The sequence below is a fragment of the Lygodium microphyllum genome, chromosome 23, assembly GCF_053477565.2.
Source record: "Lygodium microphyllum isolate KBCC chromosome 23, Lygodium_microphyllum_v1.1.10, whole genome shotgun sequence".
NCBI lineage: Eukaryota > Viridiplantae > Streptophyta > Polypodiopsida > Schizaeales > Lygodiaceae > Lygodium > Lygodium microphyllum.
The window spans coordinates 131,093,097-131,110,217 of NC_141157.1; the positions used below are offsets into that span (position 1 = coordinate 131,093,097).

At 39.2% G+C, this 17,121-nt stretch overlaps 1 pseudogene; it reads right to left on the reverse strand.

Moving 5' to 3' along the window:
* Positions 1 to 2,919: 2,919 nt before the first annotated feature.
* Positions 2,920 to 15,282, reverse strand: LOC148016749 (uncharacterized; annotated as a pseudogene).
* Positions 15,283 to 17,121: the final 1,839 nt, after the last annotated feature.

A 17,121-nucleotide genomic window follows, 5' to 3' on the forward strand; every position in this document is an offset into this window, starting at 1 on the left:
GTGATTTATATGGATGAATTAGAAGAGGAAGAGATGCCTGAGTTAGTGACATTTAATGCAAATAACATCTCAACAACCTCTTTGGAAAATAAGGACGAATTTGATGTAACTGAGAATAATAATGGCATGCTTGAGAATAGGGTCTTTGTTGCTTTCCCTTATGAGGAAAATGCTCTACCCTTTGGATTTGAACAATTGCCAGATATAGTTAAAAGAACTTATTGTCACCAGCTAGAAAGAAAGGAAAGAGAAAGGAGGAGTAGAAATAGGTGCAAATGATTACAAAGACCAATATCACATGATGATGAGGATGACTTAGCTTCCGCCTTATATAGGTTTGCACAAACATCTAGTGAACATCATGGTAATTATGTTAGGATCATTAGATAATTAAACAAGGCATTGGAAGTAGAATGTGAGGCAGCAATGACTCTTGTAAATGAAGTAATGAAGAAAATTACCAAGTTAAAAAAAGAAAAGTTAGAATTTCAATTTAGAGAAAGGCGATATCTAGATGAAATTTCACTCTTAGAGTTGTATTTAGAAGAACAGAAGTCGAAATTAAGTAGTGGGGAGTTACAAATAGATACCTATAGATAAGAACTATTGGGATGAATATGAAAAGACTAATAGATTTTGGAAAAAAGATAAATCTAAGTGTACTTTTGAACCAAAAACTCGATTGAAAAACCCTACTAGTGTTCCCTGGTTGTATCATCCCTTTAAGCGCTTCAATGGAAACACAGAAGATGTATCATTCTTCTAAGGGACCACTAGTTGGTTATCAACGAGTCCAATTTAAACCCGCTAAGATCAATATGCAAAATATGCAAGAGGTTGTGTTGCCTCATCCAAAAGAAAGGGTGATCGATTTTAATATCTATGGGGATGGAAAGGAACCACAACTTAGATTGTTTGAACTTGCGACACCTAGGGATTTTGTAGAACTTAAACAAGTCATACATTATCTAGGGTTGTTGAATTCAAGGTGAGGAAAATGAGGATCTGCATTCATTAGTTCTTAAGCTTAGGGGTAATCAATGGTCTTGGAGTTTAGATGATCAAGAATATTTAGAAAAGAATAATAAAATCTTATGCCAATATCGTCATAAGTTACATGCTCAATATCCATGTGATTTAGAGCGAAAACCTAGCATAATTGATTCTATCCAATCCTCATTTATAATGAAGTCTAATAAGGATTTAAACATCACTAATGGCTACTTGGATAAAAAATGGAAAAGATATATTGCAAAATCCTTTTGTGAGATAGAAAATGTCTATAGAATAGAGGTTGATGGTGCTACTCAATATAATCTCACTATTATTCCTTATAGGGCTTTACCCTTGATACATTGTGTGAATGTGGGGGAAGAAGAACCAAAATCGAGTACCAGGAATAGTTTGCTTGAAAATGTATCAATGGGGATATCTGAGGATGTACCTACAATCAAGCCTCAAAAAATAGTCTCTTTGTTTCTTGAAGAGCTCGAAGTGGTAGTTAAAATAGAAATAGTAGAAGGGAAATATTTAAATCTAGGAGCTCACTTGGAATCCCAAGATCGGAGAAGATTTGAGAAAGTATTGCGAGCACATGTTGGGGAATTTTCTTGTCTTATACTAACCTTAAAGGTATTAAAGTTGAACTTTGTCAGCATTATATTGATCTAGAACCAGGCACAAAACCCGTATGTCAACGCCAACAATGAATAAATCCTGTGTATGAAGAATTGGTCAAAGTTGAGATTACTAAGCTTCTTGATGTGGGATTTATTTATCTTGTTGCATATAGTGAATGGGTTTCCCCTATTGTGGTAGTACCCAAGAAGAACAATAAGAAGATTCACATTTGTGTTGATTATAGAAATCTGAATAGCAAAACACATAAAGATCATTTTCATTCACCATTTACAGATTAGGTACTTGATAAAGTTGCATGCCATGAGCTATATTCTTTCATTGATGGGTTTAGTGGCTACAATCAAGTACTAATTCATCTGAAAGATCAATCCAAAACTACTTTTACTACTGAATGGGATACATTTGCCTATAAAGTGATGCCTTTTGGCTTATGTAATGCACCCGTAACATTTCAAAGAGTTATGATTACAGTCTATCAAGATTTTCTACGACAATGGATGGAAGTTTTTCTAGATGATTTTTGTGTCTTTGGGGCAGCAAAAGAAATGCCTGATCAATTGGCCCAAGTTTTTGAAGGTAGTGGATGACGTAGGTATCTACTTGAACCATGGTAAATGTGTTTTTGGAGTGCCAAAAGGAATTTTGTTGGGGCATATCGTTTCTAAACAAGGTATTGCTATGGGTCCAGATAAAATTGCAAAGATTTCTCCACTTCCACCTCCAACAAATCTTAAGCAATTGCATGGTTTTTTAGGACATCTAAATTATTATCGATGATTTATTTCAAATTTTGCTAAGGTGGCATCACCTTTGATAAATTTTCTACGAAAGGATACTCCTTTCAATTGGGATGATGTCTGCCAGAAAGCATTTGAATTTCTTAAGCAAAAGTTAATTGAAGGACCAATATTGGCACCCCCAGACAAAATAATTTCATATTCATGCCAATGCATCTATGTATGTTGTAGGAGTTGTTTTATGCCAAGCAGATGATAATAAGGTGGATCATCCAATTTATTATGCGAGTCGAAATTTAAGTGATGTAGAAAGGAACTACGCCACCACTGAGAAAGAATGCCTATCAATGGTATTTGTGGTGGAAAAAAATTGTCATTACTTATTAGGGAACAAATTTACCATTTATGTGGATCATGAGGCGTTAAAGTATTTGCTTAATAAAGTAGAACTTTCAGGAAGTATAATTTGTTGGATGTTATTATTTTAGGAGTTTGATTTGCAAATAGTTACTTGTCTTAGTAGAGCTCATGTTTTAGCAGATTATCTTTCATGATTATTAACATCAAACAAGGAGGAAGGTGTAGAAGATGATTTGCCGAATGCATCACTTTTTACTGTGGAGACGTAAGTTCCATGGTATGTTGATATTGCAACTTTTTTTAGCACAACTCGATATCCACCTGGTGTTGATAAATGACGAAAGCAATAAATTTTAATGTAAGCACACTCCTATGGATTATTAGGAGGTTACCTTTATAAATTCTTTCCATGTGAGGGTATCTATCGATGATGTGTAAGGAAAGATGAAGTCTAAGTGGTTCTTAAGGCATTTCATGATAAGCCGTGTGGTGGCCATTTTGTCTGTGAATTAACTACAAGGAAAGTTCTATTAGCTGGTTTACTGGTGGCTTATCCTATTTAAAGATGCTTATTATTATTGTCAAAAATGTGTTGTATGTCAAAGGACTGGTCGTCCTTCTAAGAGATTTGCTACGCCTTTGATACCTATATTGGCATTAGCGCCTTTTGAGAAGTGGGGAGTTGACTTTGTAGGCCCAATTGATCCACCTATTAGATATCGATCTAATCTTTATATCTTGGTCTGTACTGACTATATTACAAAGTGGATGGAAGCAAAAGTGCTTAAGATGGATAAAGCCATTGATGTGGCCAAGTTTATGTATGAGAATATCGTTACACGTTTTGGTTGCCCACTAGAATTAGTAAGTGACCGAGGTTCCCATTTCTTGAATGGTCTTATTAGCAAGCTAATGGAAATATACAAAATTAAGCATCATAAATCAATGCCTTATTACCCTAGAGCTAACGGCCAGGTTGAAGTAGCCAATCACATTATTTGGGGGATTTTAACTAAAATGGTTGCTTCTCACCGGCGAGATTGGGATGAACATTTATATGAGGCATTATGGGCCTATAGAACCACTTATAAAGTGATAGTGCAAAATACACCCTTCAATTTAGTTTATGGAACCAATGCTATTTTTCCAATTGAGCAAGAGTTTCCTACTCTACGAATAGGCCTCTTGTTACGATTAGGTGAGGCTAAATTTTTGAAGCAAAGGATTTTACAATTGGTGAAGTTAGATTAGGAACGACTTTTAGCTTTACAGAGCTTAGAAGCAATGTAGAAACGTCGTAAAGCATGGCATTGTCAAAACATTAAAGTATAAGAATTTAAAGAGGATGATTTAGTTTTATTATATAATAGTCGATACTAAAAATTTCTTGGGAACCTCAAAATTAGTTGGTTAGGACCTTTTAAGGTTATTAAAGTTTATGATACTGGGTCTCTAGATGTGCAGGATATTAATGCTGAAAATGAGATATTTAGAGTTAATGGCCTCCGCCTCAAACATTTTGTGACTTAGTTTAGTTAGGTATAGTTAGGTAAGTGGTTAGAATGACCTTAACTAATCTACATTTGGGTTCTTTTCTTTTGGGGGTTTTTAATGGGATGTATGTATGGCTTTTCTGTGGATAGATGCGGTTTACCCTCGTCTTGATGTTGATAGTTCTGATCCTATTCATGTCGGGTCTTATAGTATTCCACAATTTTAGACACATGACAGGTTTTTATATGCACTGAGGGAAGATGCTTGTTGTGGTTCTTCTTTTGTGATCATTTTTTGTTTGCAATACCATCCACCCTTTGGTTGTAGACCCTGTCAACATCATCTTTATGTGCATGCGCAGCTCCTGTGTTGGCAGTGTCACACATACTTTTGACGTTATAGTACCAGAGTCATGCATGATGCTATAGGTTACACGTATCAACGCCACGATTATGATAGTGTATTCTCACCTAAGCGTGGTGTTGCTCAGTATAGGGTGGGTAGAGAGAAACATGAATTTTCTCGATATCAAGCTATTGTTTACTGTTTTACTCCATCATATCCTGATGATCAAGTAAATGTTAGTTGTCCCTGTTGGGATTATATTTGTTGGTATGTGGATACGACCGAGGACTACTCTTTAGGATGTTTACCAGTGGTACCTATGCCCTACTATCATGATGCAGCTTCAGCTCCACTCCATGATATGATGGAGGTTCTTAGTGATGCGCCTGATAGTGGATCTATGACCTTTGATGTGCCTACACTAGAGGCTATTCCTGAGCATCCTTTATCTGATAGTTTAGTTTATAGGTTTGCCTTAGATAGTGTTGATGATTTTGGATTAGGGTTACTGTTTGTGGTAGAAGATCTTAGGGAGTTCAAAAATTTTAGTTTAGATATTTTATTTTCTTAGCCTTTTGGGTTTTTATTTTCTTCCATATTAAAAATGATAATAATCCTTGAAAAAAAACTTCCCAAGTAGATGACTTTTTACTTCAGGATTTAGCACACTTTAGTTTAGTTAGTCTTCACATGGTTAGGTAGTTAGTTGCACGCACGGTTAGGGTATTCCTTTCAGTGATGGGAGTAAAAGATACTTAAGTTTAGCTAGATAGACGGGAATAGTTATCAAGTGGAGAAATGTACTGCTATAAACAACTAGGCGGTGGAAGCATTGAGATAGACTAGTTAACTGAGATTGTGACATGAGTATATGACAAATCTTTTGTGTAGGGAAAAGTTTCATTATTTATTTATCTAACCCTTTAATAGTGTATTGGTTAGTGAATGATTTATTTGTAGATTTGATTATTGTTTTGATTTAAACGTTGTTGCATACTTATATTGATAATTCTCAGAGGTGCAATATCCACGTACATACCATGATGTTTCACCCCCAAACTATTTATCCATATTCATTTGAAAGGAAAAAAATACAAAAATAGAAATTTATTGAACTAAATTAGTGATTTTAAAAGCCTAAGTAATTATAGAGGAACGATAAATAATTTTTTTAAAAAACCCAAAAGATACATAAACAATTTAGTATATATAAGAGTCCACCCACATGGGATGGGACTTAGTACTAGGGAGTGATTCCAAAAGGGGTGATGTGTGTGCATAACATAGTGAATTTCACTGTATGGGTGTTTGATTAGGAATCCCATAGAGTTTTCCCTTGTCTTTTTTGTCGCTTTTCTAGCGATATATGGGGTAGCTGAATAACAATGTTCTCTCCACGAAATTTTGACTAGGAGTAGCGTGGAAGGGAGATGCTAAGCTGGTGGGTCTCTTTGTCCTTTCATTTTCCTAGGCAACATGACTAGTATTATGCGCTAGATTAGATTCCTTGAGTGAAGTTGTTGGGTTGAAATGTTTGACCGTTCAATTATGTGATGTATTCTTAGCCTTCTAGTTGATCCTTCATTATTAAAAAAAAAAAGAAACACTTAAATTCTAATTCAAATAATAAAATTTTGTAAGATTTTATATATTTATTATTCAAACAACAAGAAAAATAAGGAAGAAAAGAAAAAAAAGACCTGAGACTGCAAGGTTTTAAAAAAGAAAACACCAAAAGAAGATAACCATCGCCTCTGAGGTCTTGGTAGGTTGTAGGGATTTCCTTGACGGGTGCCCTACATCCAATGCCTTGCATCTCTTTGGGGTGGACCTTTTGGGAAGGAGAATAAATTTATATACTCTTTTGTCATTGAAAAAAAGCCACTACTATTTATAAAAAAAAACCAACAAACAAACACTCCCGACAGTTGGAAGTTAGAGACCATTGACTGGTTGTTCTAGTAGAACATGGAGGGTTAGCAGCTAAACCATAGGAGTCCTATTTGGTGTCGTAATGTTAGCTTTATTTGTTTGGGTTCTTTGTAGGCATGGACCTTATTAGTGAGGCTAGCAATATTCCTAGTGGGATAGTAGTGTGGCATTTTCTTGCCTAGACGGATTATTGTTGTTTAGCGACTCTAGAAAGCTTCCTAGTTGGTATATTCTATGCATCGGATGAAGCTCTGTTATGCACTTAAGTGGGGAGAGTGGAAAAGGGGAATGTTAGTATGCATAAGTTTTTATATAACTTAATTGAAATACTTATCTTGTTGGATTTATAATATGACACCAGTAAATATTTTCCTATCTTTTCAGTATCTGCTAGTTTTCAATGTGTGGTTTTGCAGATCTTGTAGTTGTGCTAGCGAGGACACTTTGCAATTAAGTGAGGGAGAGTATATTGTTTTCTTTTGAGAATGCGTAGCAATGCTCGTGATAGTTTTGTTTGTGATGTTTGTGGTAGCTAGGCTCGTGCAGACACTTCGCAATTAAGTGGAGAAGAATGACAACACCTAGAAACAATGCCTAATATTGCAAAAAATAAAATAAAAAAATCCACACAATTGGCACATTTTTACCAACTTTTTACATTAATTTAATGTAGATGTAGTGTTCATTGTTACTATTTTTGGAGGATGTGTCTTTGTAGTCTAGCAAGGAGATGTTAGTGCAAGGAAATTCTTCTACGAGAGAAAGATGGATTTTTATACAAAATCTAATAGATTTTCTTAGTGAATCCCAACCATGACCATCTAAATTTTTCCCATAGGGAATTATTATTTCCTAGAGAAGATAAGATCTTGATACAAATTAGAGGTTGTTAGGGGGTTTTTAGATTTGGCAAGGTCTTGACAAGTTGAGATGAGGATGTTAGAAGTGCAATTTTAAGATTTGGAGCTAGGATATTTTAGTATTAATTTAAGGGGTGGGAAATTTCATAAGTTATGCTACTTTCCAATGAAATTATTAAATCATCATGATCCTACCTACGGAGACATTTTACAGTATGGAAATGTTGTCAAGACTTGTCAGGGTTGTCAATATTTCCAAGTCCCTTGGGGGATTGAATTGATGGCTCTTTTGAAAGGGATACATAGGTTGATATATTCCAGGACAACTCTCTATTCAATGAGGATGAGATTAAAAATATTCACACAAATACTATGGCTACATTGCAGACTATAAGGAACATCAGCAAGGGTAGTTCAACGTACAACATCTTTTATGTTCCACCATGTGAAGATGATGGTGATTTAGGCTCAGTTGTGGAAGAGGACTAATTTATACATTTCCATTTGATTGTTTTAATGTCCATTCTAAGGTTTAGAGGGGGGAAAGGAAATGAATTTAAGGAAAAAAATAAAAAAATGGGAAGGGGGAGAAAGAGGCGGTTAAAACATTCGTGAAGGAGAAGAAAGGAGAGTTGGATTTTAGGGGATGCCTACTAATGATGACGAATGTGGAAGGAGAGGGAGAGCACTATGTATGCATGAAAAAAATGATCAGCAATGTGAGATTTCCAGAAGGATGGGTGCTCGTGGCATTGCAAAGGGCATGGTGCCTACATTGGCCTCTACCAAACCCCCTACTTGAGCTGATAATACCACCACTGGCAACGTCTGCTGCTTCATTGATAGCTGTTTCTCCTTTCTCACCCATCATCTTTATTATTGCATCCTTCATAACGCCAATCTTACCTCACAATCTCTAATTCAATACATATCCTATCACATCATATCATCCAAATTGTGGGCACCATCCTTCTGCACCTGCATCAGTCATCCCTCACACACCATCAACACCAACCACGAAACATAGAGAGAGAGAGAGAGAGAGAGAGAGAGAGAGAGAGAGAGAGAGAGAGAGAGAGAGAGAGAGAGAGAGAGAGAGAGAGAGAGAGAGAGAGAGAGAGAGAGAGAGAGAGAGAGAGAGAGAGAGAGAGAGAGAGAGAGAGAGAGAGAGAGAGAGTTATATTAACGTCTTCTAAAGACCAAAACTGGCCTATGAGACAAACTGTGATACAACTGATGAGATCCAGCTTTCCAAAATAAAAGTGCTGAATGAAAAGCTAAAAACTGGAAACTAAAAATACGGTGCTGTGAGTGAGATAAGTGTCGTGTATGTGTATGTGCGTATGTAGCTCTGGTACTCCAGATAATGGCTACAAAAGGGGAACAAATGTCGGCTGTGATAGGGGAACAAATGTCGGCTGTGATAAAGTGGTGCGATGTGTATATGTAACAAATGCAGGGAGATATACTATCCTGGGATGTAGTAGCAGTCGTCGAAGTCGCTAATAGCAGGTGATCCCTCCTGGATGCAGGATCTGGTACATCGGCGGTGGAGAAAGAGCAAATTGGAGATCTGAGATCCAATGTGTCGAGTGTTGTCGGATCTCAGTCTGCTGTCGATGTAGATCAAGAATCCTCCAGATCTCTTGTCGGTGTGGCTGTGGGGTCCGAAACCCACGAATCCTCGTGCGGCGTTGGGTACACTGGTCCTTAGCCTGCTGTAGTGTGAGCTCGGAGGTCTGGCTGGAGGCTGGTACTGTAGCTCTCACTCTGTCTGTCTGAAAGAACTGTGTAATAGTCATCTGGGTGGGCCTCTCTATGACTGGGACCCGCTGTGTGCTCTGCTCTCTGATGTGCCATGCCTCTCCCAGAAAACGGCCAAATGATCTCTGATCCATATTAGTCATACATCCCTGAAGTGAGCTGCTCAATGTGTAGCTAGATCTCAACTCTGAGTATGTCGGGCATCTGAGAACAAAATGCTCCTCACTCTCCACCTCTGATCTGCAAAGGGGACATATCCTCTCCTCCCGTGGGATGCCACCGGCTCTGCCACTCTCAATCATAAGCTGATGTGATGATACCCTGAGCTGTCCAATAAGAATTCTCAATCGATGTGGCATATAGATCTGCATATATCTCGGAATCTCTATGAATCCTTGCTCTGATATGCTCAAGAACTGTGTATAATAATGTGCCATCTTTGATGGCAGTGGCTGTGCAGGGCTGACCCATGTCCTCTGTATATAAATATGCCATATCTCCTGTCTGATGACTCTGTTCCTCTCAAAGAGAGAGAGGGTGTAAGTGGGAGCCTGAGTATCATATAGAAGAGGTGGGAGTCCAGCCCATGTCTATCAAACCAAGCTCTAGTCTGTGCATACCATGATGTGGTATCCCCTGCTCGAGCCATCTCCTGAGATGCCATATATGCTCTGTATGCAATGCGATCTCTGTCCATATCCTGAAATCTGTGTAGGAAGCAGACTGTCTGAAATAATGCCTCGACTAGCATGGGCGGTGTGGCAAGCTCTGCTCGCACAATGTCATGTGGGACTGAGGCCTTGCTGTGAATCAATCTAGATATCATGATCACCTGAGGTCTCTCCATCAATGTCCATACATAATCGGCAAGGCCTGGCCCCCATATAGCTGCTCCATACATCAATGCTGGAGTGACTAGAGTATCAAAGAGCCACCCCTTGGTGCGGGGCTCCTAGAAATGTGCCTGATGACACTGTCGCTCCATAAGAGCCAATGCTGAGTATCCTCTAGTGAGGCGGTCACGAGTTGCCTGTGTCATCGAGAAAGTCCCTAAAGCTGCTGTAAAGGTGACTCCCAAATATACATATGATCCAGTAACCTCAATACTCCCTCTTGCTGCCATGAAAATACTCTGTCTGTGTATCTGAGCTGATGTATGGAATATAAGAACCTTGGTTTTACCAAGGTTCACTGTCATGCTTCTCTGTATGCAAAAATCATCCAATGCTAATAAATGCTGCTGTAATCCCTGAGCTGAATCTGAGACCAATACAATGTCATCTGCATATAGTAAGATATGAACTGTGGCTCCACTGAGATCTATACCTACACAGGCTCGCTGTTGAATAAACTCTACTATCTCATCAATGTATAGCCCAAATAGAGTCGGTGAGAGTGGGCATCCTTGTTTCACACCAATGGTGCTCACAAGGGGATCTGATATACCTCCCGGACATCTGACTCTGCCAGTAACCCGCTCATATAGTACATAAAAATCCCACATTATGTCATCATCCACCCCTAGATCAAGTAGGCGTCTGAAAAGCCTCTCTCTCGGAACCATGTCAAAGGCTTTGCGGAAATCCACAAAGCAACAATACAATCTCTGTTTCTTCACTCGTGTCTGGTTGATCAGACAATGGAGAGTGAAGATGTGGTCTATGGTAGAAAATGCCCGTCTGAACCCTGCCTGTCCGGGTGTGCGCATGCACTCTCTCTGTGCCAGCGTGCTAAGCTCCTCCTCCATCACCGTGCCATAAAGTTTGGCCAAAACTGGCCCAATCATGATGGTCCTGTATGTGTTAGGATCCATAGGATCCCTTGACTTGTGGATAGGTACAATGGTGTGCTCTGTCCACGAGTCAGGGAACCCCTCAGACAATGCACAGTTGAAGAGGTGAGCAATGAGTGGAGCCAATGTGTCTTTGCCATATATAATATGCTCTGCCTGAAGATCAAACTAGTCTCGAGCGCGGCCATGCTGTAACCGTGAGATAGCATGTTTCACCATACTAGTGGTGAAAAAGGATGAAATACCCGGTCTCGGTGTACATGGTGTGGGTATCAGCGGCTGTGCGGGTACATGATATAAACTCTGTGCGTATCCATGCCATACTGCAGGGTCATGTATCGGTGTGGGTGAGCGTGGTTCTCTGATCTGCCTCCATGCCTCTGCACAATCTCTGCTCATAAGAAGGTAGTATATATCCCAATATCCCTCCTCCTCCCATTCTCGCTTTTTATGGCGGGTCAAGCAGTGCATACGTCTTTGCGCCTGTCTGTGTGTGATCTCTCCTCTGGCCTCCAAATCGCGTAGCTGTCGACGTAGATCTCTGCACACATCATCATACCACCTGTTCTGTGGCATGGTACCGGTCCGAGGGGGGTGCGTGTATGTGTGATGTGGAAAACTGAGTGTAGCAGAATCATGCAGAATGCGTGTGATATTAGTGGTCAGTGTATCAAGGGGTGCGTATGGATCAAGTGACGTGATGTGCTCCTCCAGATGCTGTGAGTAAACATGTGAGAGCTCATGAGTGAAGTGTATGGTAGTATGCATGTGGGGTATGATATCTGCAGGTGGTGATGGTAATGAGGTGAGGAGTGAGAAACTGAGAAAGGTGTGATCGGCACCGAGTGGAAGTCTCCCAAGGCCGAAGGACTCGATAGTATGCATCCCATCGATCGGTCCGAGCAGATAATCTACAGTACTCTCACCCCCCCCATGTGGGAAGCATGTAAGACCTCCTGAATATGGCCATTGTGCCATCCCATTATAAATAACGAGATGATGAGAGAGCTCTTTATGGAGGGCGCCTTCATCCTGATGACGACTTTGTGAAGGGAGAGCAATAGGGGTTTAAAAAATTCAAATCAAAGCCAAGAAGATTGATGATAATCCCAATTAGAGAAGAGCAAGAGGAGAGAATTGAAATTCATGCCTCCTAGATGATCATCCCCATGATTTTTCTTCTAACCTCAAATTGGAGCTTCAATGTCCCACCTAAACTGAAGTGGTAGGTTTGGAGAAAAATTTATCCTCTTCTAATTGCTTCACTTTGCTCCTGATTCTGTGAAAGTATGATGGAGATATTCAATTACTCTTTTTTCCTTTACAAGTCGTCATCCTCAAATCTATGGAAGCCATAGTTTTAAATATTAATCCAAGATTAATCTAAAAGAGTTATAAGGGGCCATTCCTAAGGCAATCATGCAATTGGCAAAGGAAAATCTCAAGAGATGAGAAATGGTGAGCTTGTAGTTCATAATGACTGGGTAGACTTCTCCTCGACAGACTGCAAAGGACAGCCTCCAAAAACGTAATAGCGACTCTCGTACTATCACGTAAGTGTCTTATCTGGTTTAACCAAAATAAACGATGCAACATAAATATTTCTTTGGTTTGTAATTTTTATAAAATATCTTTGAACTTGATTTTCAACTTTGAATGATTGTTAATATTTATGTATGTATATTTTAAAAATTAAAAATATTATAAATAATTTAAAATAGCTTTAAAATGGTATAGATAAATTTTTATTAAATATTTAGTTGAACAATTATGAGATATAATATTTTTCTTGTGAATTCTATACTATTGAAAGCATTTTGAAAATTTAATTTTTTTTAGAAGATGTTAAATATGTTTTAAAAATAAAAAATATTTATTTTGGATGAAAATTACAAGATTTTTCTTCTAACCTCAAACTAGAGCTTCAATGTACCCACCTAAACTAAAATGGTAGGTTTGGAGAAGAATTTCTCCTCTTTGAATGGCTTCACTTCACTCCCGATTCTGTGAAAGCATGATGGAGATATTCAATTACTCTTTTTCTCTTCACAAGTCATCATCGCCAAATCTATGGAAGCCATAGTTTTAAGTTTAGGATTAATCCAAGATTAATCTAAAAGAGTTATAAGGGGCCATTCCTAAGGCAATCATGAAATTGGCAAAGGAAAATCTTAGGAGACGAGAAATGGTGAGCTTGCAGTTCACAATGACGGGGTATACTTCTTCTTGGTGGATTGCAAAGGACACGGCCTCCAAAAATGTAATAGCGACTCTCGTACTATCACATAAGTGTCTTATCTCATTTAACCAAAATAAACAATGCAACATTCACCTTTAAGTTGAGAACACCATATTATATATTAATAGTGTTTCCAAGTAATAACATCAAATTAATTTTCTTTTTCTTTTGGTTAAATGATGTTGTTATACGATGTTGTTATACTTTATATACATTTTTACTTTGTCACTTTTTTCTTATTCTCTCCTACCTAGGAACACATTCACCTTTAAGTGGAGGGTTGTTGGGGGTAAAGACACTTGCACCTAACCATCTATGTATTCATTACACTATGTAATGGGAGCTCATGCTCATCTGCCAAGACCCACGAACCGCTTGTTACTTCAATCATTTCAAGTGAGCACACACTACAAGGATATAGGGACATAGCGACGGGTAGTTGCGACACATATTAGCGGCATCGCTATTTGCATTGCAAATAGGGATGGTACTCATCAGAGAAAAAAAAAGCAGGCAACACTTGAGCTCAACATTTTGCCGCAAAGAGTAAAAGAGAGAGCAAAAGAGATCATGCGTTTGGGAGGGAGAGGGAGAGGAAGACAGAAAGAGAGAGAAGGAGAACTTATCACCGCCGTTGCCATTGCCACCGCCGTTCGCGAAGAAGAGAAGGAAGTGTATGAAGGAAGAAGAGGGGCCGTCGCAACAAAGAGGAGACAAAGAATCCATCCTCTAGCCTTTGCAGTGAGTACATTGTTCCCTCTTGGTTTGTTATTGTTCTTTCTTCTTTTCTTTTTTTTGTTTTTGTTGAGAATGAGGTGCATTGAGGGTGAAAGAGAGGAAATGAGAGAGGGAGAAGAAGAAAGGAAAATGAAGAGAGCATGAGAGAGAGCAAGAGAATAAAAATGAAAGATAAAGAATGCCAATCCACCACTTGGAAAGCGCAACCTAGTCTGTACCATCAATACCAAAGGACACAGGTATCCTTTCAGACTTTTCTACAATCTTGGAGCTTGAGATAAAGGTAACGATTGATGCATTGATACCCATAGATGCCGAGACATTTGATCCACTAAGAGAGCAAGTATCCATACCATTATATGATGGGTGCTGAGTATCTCGCCTAAAGACGCTGCTTGCACTCCTAAGTGTGCAAGCAAAATATGGGTGGAGCGATGCAAGTGTGACCAAGTTATTCAAGTACCTTCTACGTACACTTTGTTGATTTCTTTTCGGCACCATTATAAAAAACAATTGTGCTTTTTCAAGGTATTTTATGATTTTTTTTCAGATTGCTAAAGTATCATATATTGCCACTTGGAAATACCATGCTTGAGTCTTGTGATGATGCGCGTCATGTTTTACGAAAGCTTGGCATTGACTACAATAGTATCCATGCATGTGTCAAAAATTGTGTGCTATTTCGAGGAGAGTATGAGACTATAAAGACATGTCCAAAGTGTGGTGTGCTCACAGGTATCGATACGACTTGCAAGGGCAAACCATCCCTCAAAATGTTCTTAGACACTTTTCACTTATTCCCCGGTATACGTCCCATGTTTCATACATTGGGCATGGCAATCTTGACAACGTGGCATGCGCAGAATAGATCCACAGATGGTGTCCAATGAATATCAATGGATTCACGTGCATGGAGCACACATTGACTCTGCCTTTCTAGGCTTTGTACGAGAGCCAAGGAATCTTTGGCTCGGTCTTACTATGGATGGCATGAACCCATTCGGTCTTCCCTCAACTACTTACAGTGTGTGTCTTGTAGTTCTTGTTAGCTACAACATCCTACCATGGCTTTCTACAAAGAAAGGACACATAATTCTTAGCTACCTCGTTCCTAGTTGCTACAAAGTCAAGAATATGGATGTCTATTTCCATCCATTAGTCGATGAGCTTAAGATTTTGTGGGAGGAGGGGGTCACTGTGGAAGATATGAGTAAGCATTCTCATATGGACCATGCATGACTTTCTAAGATTTGAGGAGTGCTCAGATAAGTAGGCTTCTGTTCTCGTTGGTCATATCTATCATAGCTCGTTCAAGCTTGTGTTCACTAAATATAGGTGCTAGTATAGGTCTAGTTACCTCGGGTTATCATGCATGTCCATTGTGTGGGCCACAATTAGTAGACTTCTAAAGGTCACGAACCATGAAGAAGATGGTATATCAAGGACACACCTCTCTCTTGCTGAAGGGTCATGAACTGAGGAAAGGTTTTCTTGGACGACCTCCAGCACGAATAAATGCCCAACGCTGGTACGAGTTGAAAATAGTCTACACGGAGTCGCATCCAAACGAAATGCGATGGTTCTTGATTTCTACGAGTTTTCATATTGGACTCACTAATAGATCAACCACTTGTTAGATCCCATGCATATTTTCAAGAATGTAGGCAGCTCATTATGGAACCATATCATAGGAAAGAGAGACATTGTAGGGGCACAAATGGATTTGAGGATATAGGCAAGATGGAGGCGCTTTGGCCATAGTCGAGTACTGATGGTTGCTTGCAACTACCTCATGCTCCTTGGGTTTTGTCCACTAGAGAAGAGTGCATTGTGAAGCAAATTATCAGGTCTGACGGTATGATGTGTTCTCTCAGATATCCACTTTTTCTAAAGACAACCAACTATCAGGGCTAAAATTTCATGATTGGCATAATATATGTTAGGTTTGTACTATGAATGGATTGTAAGTGGCCTACATATTTTGCTACTTGGACTCTACTCGGTGTTCATAATGCTTCTTCATTTGTGGCATTGCAAGATGCCTCACTCCATAAATACGCGAGGTGATTTACAGGTTATCAAATTTAGTGCAATGGAACTCACAAAAGGAGATCAATACATCCTTTATTGAATTCGCAAGGCAAAGAGTAGTGGAGACGGTTTGTCTCTTTGAGAAGTACCTACCCAACCAGTATGCTCATGATACAAATCCACCTCCTGGTGCATCTTGTAGATGAAGTGGAGATTGCGGGACTTGTCCATACACGATGGATGTTCTTCTTGGAGAGCTTCATAAAAACCCTGAAAGACTTTGTGCGACAATGAGCTCGGCCAGAAGGTAGAATGGTTGAAGGTTGGTTGGTGTATAAAGCGTTAGTGCATATTTCATAGTGGCTACCAATGGTGGATTCAGACGACAGTATGCTATGGTCATTGAATGACGATGATAGACTGATCGGAGATGTGGTGGTTGAAAATGGGGTAGAAAAAAGGATGGATGCTACAATGGAGGAGAAAGTGAATCTTTTTTTTATGTTTCACCATGCATCCATGGAGATGTGGCTCGCTAGGTACGAGCAAGCCAGAAAAGATTGGAAAGAAGTGCGATCAAAATTTCAACACAATACGTGCCATCGATCGATTCGATATCCCGAGGGCAAGATGCCACGGTTTATGTCTATACGATGGTTACATGGAGCTTTGATTGCAGCCTCTCGCGAAGGGGTGGAGGTCTCTATTGAGGAGTGGGAATTCTTGAGCGGGCCTAGTCCAAAGGTGACTACATGTTTTATAAGTTGTCATATCTAGATTTTTTATGTGACAACTAATCTAATTGTTTCAATGTACAGTACAAAATATATAGTGCAGCATGGTCGTGTGGGTGACATTTTTGCGTCGAGCACATCTATAAAATGCACTCCACAACCGATTGTGGTGTCATGGCAAAGTTTGAGCAAGAGGGTCGATGGTGAGCCATGGATCCAAACACCATTATAGATGAGATAGAGTATTTTGGAAACGTGCAAAGTGTTATCACGGTGGATTACCATAGCTTCTCCATGATCATATTCGACGTGGAGTGGTTCAAAGTGGTACTAGAAGGAGGTGGGGCAACTATTCAACGAGGTCCATCTGGATTTCTCGAAATAGATTCTGAAAAAATATGGATGGATTTTCATGACATGTTTGTATTGCCGGCCCATTGTTAGGCAGGTGAAT